Raw genomic sequence first — 5133 nt, 5'->3', positions numbered from 1 at the left:
TGTAGTTATGATGTCGTTGACTAGATGAAGCGGATGTATCAATTACAGTCTCGCAGTTCTTTTCAGTTTGGGACATTATTTTACTAATTCGTTCCACCTCGGATTTCAAAGAGTTGAGCTCATTTCTCGTCGCATATTCGACATTTTCCTCATCCTTAACCGAAGTTCGGAATCGACCGGTTTCGATGAAGTTCCTGCAGGAGTCACACATCCAAAAAATGTTGCGATGTAAGCACGCACAACCTTCGTCGTACGTTAGACCCACACACTTAGCATGAAAACAGTGCCGACTTTCACATAACATGTCACAAGAAACAACGATATCTTCTGGACGGATTTCGGCTTTGCATGCATTGCAGCTATCCATTACGTCACCAACTGTTATCGACGAGAAGTATACGTATTGATGGCGTCGTGTAGCAATCTGGAATAACAACTGTGTTGGATGCAAGTAGAGTCGAAACGATGGTGATGAATATAATTTCGTTCCCGCAATGAAATAAATCGGCAATAAATGCACGTTCGTAGACTCAGGAAGATGTTTTCTTGTGCAGTGAAATTGGCGTTTCAGAATGCAATACACTACATAACATTAAACAAATAATATACACCAAATTAAACGTATTTTCAGACAAAACACTCCGACTGTGGTAAGCGAGGCAAACAGCTCAAGCGACGAAGACTGGAAAAGGTAGTAGTGTAATTACTTAAATCTAAACCTACTTAACCGGCCGGTATGCTCGGGATCTCTGGAGAGATGGTGGTACGGTAGACTGCGGAACTCTTTCGGTGGAGGTGGTAGCGTGGAAACACCGAACGGGTACTGGAAATGGACGTTCGTTGAACTCATCTACTAGGACCTACCCGTCCTAGGAGTTCCGTCCACGCGGCTTTTCTGTCCTTCGGAACCGTTGCACTACCGAGGGACCAAATGCAGTACTAGAAGTGGTACCCAATCTGAGCCCGAGTGGGACGGACCTGCTTCGAGGATCGCCTTGCATTGGTGCAGAAACGCCAGTAGTATTTGGTTGGCACAGGCAGTCGAGCGGTTGACGGCATCTGGGAAATTCGGTACACATGTCGTCAGCAGTGGAATGGCTCCGATCAGGATGTCAGCTAGGATGGAAATGTCGACCTCGAAGGCGAAGCAACGAGCGAGTACGGACTGAACCTGGACAGAGTACCCAACGCATTGGTGGACACGTAACCAGCCGAATTACCGTGTTCTTCAAGAGAAAAGGATTTGGCAAACTGTCGAGTAGACCGTGTTAATATGGAGGATCATAATAATGAAACTGTCATACAGTGAAGACATGAAAACTCCACAATTTGCATGGCCATTTTCCGTGTCCAAGATCCAAGATTTTCTCAAGAGTCCAGACAAATTCTGGAGATCTGTAAAAGGCTTCTCTTTAGTAGTTTGTAGGAATTAATCACGAGTTTTTTCCAGGAATTCTGTCCAATTATTTCTGAAAAAAATTTCTTAGTAGCTCCCAGGATACGCTCTCAGAGAAATCTGGAATGACTTGAGAGTTTCTTTGAGAATTTTTTGGAAGAACGATTCTTCAAGAACCTGTTGAAAAATTCTTCCAATTCTCCATAACTCGAAATTGAAAGGACCATCAAGTAAGGGAGGTATCGAGTTATACAACACAAAACCAGTGCAAATGCGATCCTAGCACTATGGGCGATTAAACCAATAATCGAAAAAATGGCTTGTTCTGATAAGTTTTTCATGTACATTATCCTGGGACACGGTGATATGAAAAATTTAGATTCTCGCTCCCGTTCACTCTTTGGATTGCATTTGGGTTCCATACGAACTGTGCAAAATTTCAACTCGATCGGTGAAACTATATTTTAGCGCCAGCCGTTCAAAGTTTGTATGGGATTTACTATGGGAAAACTTACTTTTGCAAGGAAAAATCGCCAGAGGTCGCCCATTGTCCTCTATGAAAATTCTGAACATCATTCCATAGTAAACACTTCTACTAAGATATTCCTGGAATATCCGGGCAAGATCTTTTATATTTTAATTGATACACACACTTAGGATTTTTTTCACGAGCTCGGCTGTGCAAATCTCGGTTTTCCGATTTTAACCGAGACTCAGCTAACAATTTGTCCGGTTGCTTAAGCACGATTTACTGATACTCGGCTTTTATTTACTGAGATCCCAGGAAATTAGTTTGCCGACTTCTCGGCTGTGCGGATCTCGGTTAAAATTAGCCATTAAAATCATTATGACATATGAAAAAATGTGCATATCTTTTGAGTTTGGATTCAAGTTTCAAAAAGATTTCAGTATTAACTAAAACATACGAGCTATTAACTGTAAAAAAAACTCGTTGAAAGAACAATTCTTCATATTTCAAAACATTATTGTGATGACTTAGAACATCGTAATCTAATTACAATTTTATTGGAAAATTTCAAGCCAACTTCAACTGTTTCATACATAGTTGCAATTTTGAGCATTGCGCCAATTATCTATTACAATAGTTCAGATAAGAAATCAAAATAAGAGACAGACATGTGGCCAGACGTAAATGCATTTCGGCTACTCCTGAAATGGTTTGAGAAGTAGTAGTGGAAAAGCACTATTTTTCGACCTACCAATTTTCGGATTTGCATACAAAGTAGGCCTAAGTCGTATGAATGGGTGAAAATTAGTTCTAAGTCGAAAACTTGCACTTTTTTCCTACGTGATCTCTAAAGGTTAAGGAAAAACTTGAAAGTCCAAAGACGATTCAGAAACAAACCTTTAGTCCACTAATGGAGTTCAAGATCTCTTGCCTAAAGGCAGTGAATTCAAAAATACTGACTTTGATTGGCGGCTCTCTCTGCTTATTCACTTAAACCTGATTTAAAGGTTGCTTCGATTTATAGCTTGTGGAATTTGCATAAGATTGCTTGCTCATTTCAAAATAATTTTCAACATTATCTTTCGCAACCTTTGAAGAAAGCATGCATTTGGAAGAAATACTATTCCTTTCATTTTTACCACTTTTAGTAACAGTTGAAGAATCCAAATTTTAGTAATGTTAGTTAAGAATCTAGAGATTTACCCTACCATTTATTCGTAGTAGTAATCATCATCAAAGTTTTTTGCCCAAAAGGGATAACCACCGCTAACGCATAATAGCAGGTCAAACAAAAAATTGAAAGCAAGAATCGTAAGTGATCGATAATTATGAAATAGTGAAAAGTACTGTTTTATTGCTTTAGGTATGCTATTCCGCTCAAGAAAAGTAAAAATTTCTGCCCAAGAAATGGTCAAGAAATTTCCTACAGTGAGCTCCATTTGAATTGACATTTCGTTTCAACTGCGTACTGCGATCAAAGAAAAATGCTTTTCTTGAGCATTTCTTGCAAGAAATTTCCCACGCAACGAGATAGGCGATTACTTTTCTGTTGAAGTGCATACTTCGCTTTAGGTAGAACCAAGCTTCCGTCTGCAGAAAGATTTTGTGTACGCAATGTTAGCATGGAAGTGTAATATGCACTTAAATTTTGCTTTGGATATTTTTAATTTTGATCTTTGGATTTACTTGGTAGTAGCCCCAAAGTCCACAACTCAATGAAGGTGGAACGGAAATGGAGTCCTAGGGGAAGCGTACAAATTTTCGACCCATTCATATAATTTTGGTCATTTTTGTATGAAATTCAGAAAATTGGCTCATAATTACATGGCACATGCAGGTCGAAAATTAGTGCCTTTCCCCTATCAAATTTGTTTTTCTCTTAGAGACATAGACTTTCGCTGTGAAAAATGCAACACACAACATTTGTTTATAAAAATAACATTTATTCGCCTAAATCTAAAGATAAAATACTCGTACCGTTATGTTCTTTGGGTGGTAGTGCTTGAAGACTGCCGCCTTATGTGCTGCCGTTGCGCATTTAATGACTGATACTTGAATAAAGGCCTAAAAAGATGCGTCTCAGCTACCTCAAGGTCATCTACACCTCCGGACTCCGATTTGAAAGCAAGCCGTCCTGGATCCACTAAATTTTTGGGCGAGGTATCACGTTTAACTTTTGCATGTTCATCTTCTGAGGATTTGAAAATTTCTCCAAGTTTAACGATTTTTGTATCGTAATCGTACTCGGGTACAACTGTCGATGATTTTGTCGGTAATGTTGTTTGTTCAGACAACGAATTCTCAGACGATGAACGATGGCTATCAGATGTCGTCGTTGGTTTTGTAGAGTCAGTAGACGTGAGAAGTCCATCATCAGATTGATCTACAGATTTCCGGCGTACATCGTTTCGAATTTTCCGATTTGTCGGTACTGGAGAGCAGCTTTGGTGCTGAATGAACACTGTGGAGCACAGGAATAGCTGTGGAAAATATTTCACTGATTAAAACTTCATCTCATCAACGGTAATTTATCACTCTGTTCTTACATATATTGCTTTTCTTGAAATCATTTCTCTTAGTAATGGTACCACTGCCTTCCGAAGTGTTAAATCGTGATGTTTATGATTCAAAATCAAATTTATAACTGCGCATCCGTGCTGAAATCGATCTATTTATATGATTTCGAAATTTGTCACATCGCGAATGTTCGTGGATTTTCAAATTATGAAGTATTGTAACCAGTCTGTCGATTAGGACAAGCCCACCGCTGCCAAGTGCCATCTGCTATAAGGCAAACAAAAAGAAGACAATGGTCGATGACGTTACAATCGGCGCGTTTCTTCACTTAGATCAACTTTAACAAATTTAGAGATGAGGCGAAGTACTGAATATGGAGCGGAAATAGTGTCGAAAATAAAACAGACGATAAAAGACATATTACTGTAATCATGGCAAATAGTTCAAAGCTAATGGATCTGTTGTTTATTGAGTTTCAATTTTAAGTTCTATATACGAGCATTATACGTTCAAATAAAGTATTTAATTATATTATAACTTGAAAAAGCAATCGGATTGGAATATTATTCAGAAATGCTTTTTCATTGATTACAAGACGTCATCAGTATTACTTCCTAGAATTATGGTAAGTCATAGACGAGAATTGATTTTCAGAGAGGATTCTAATACTGGTAAGAGAGACTTTCGTTTTTGTAATTGAAGATAGGCTACAAGGTACTATGCAGAGAGCCGGTTTTAACGACCGGTGCAC

General features: G+C 38.7%; 1 long non-coding RNA gene across 1 annotated transcript; it reads right to left on the bottom strand.

The window, feature by feature from the left end:
* Positions 1-3787: 3787 nt before the first annotated feature.
* On the bottom strand, positions 3788-4640 carry LOC110676357. The gene is made up of 2 exons (XR_002500304.1): positions 4412-4640; positions 3788-4345 (listed from the first exon to the last, which is right to left on the bottom strand). It is a non-coding gene; the product is annotated as an uncharacterized LOC110676357 (long non-coding RNA).
* Between the last annotated feature and the right edge of the window lie 493 nt (positions 4641-5133).

This window comes from Aedes aegypti, chromosome 2 (assembly GCF_002204515.2).
Source record: "Aedes aegypti strain LVP_AGWG chromosome 2, AaegL5.0 Primary Assembly, whole genome shotgun sequence".
In the NCBI taxonomy this organism is placed as follows: domain Eukaryota; kingdom Metazoa; phylum Arthropoda; class Insecta; order Diptera; family Culicidae; genus Aedes; species Aedes aegypti.
This window is presented reverse-complemented; position numbering and strand designations above follow the sequence as displayed.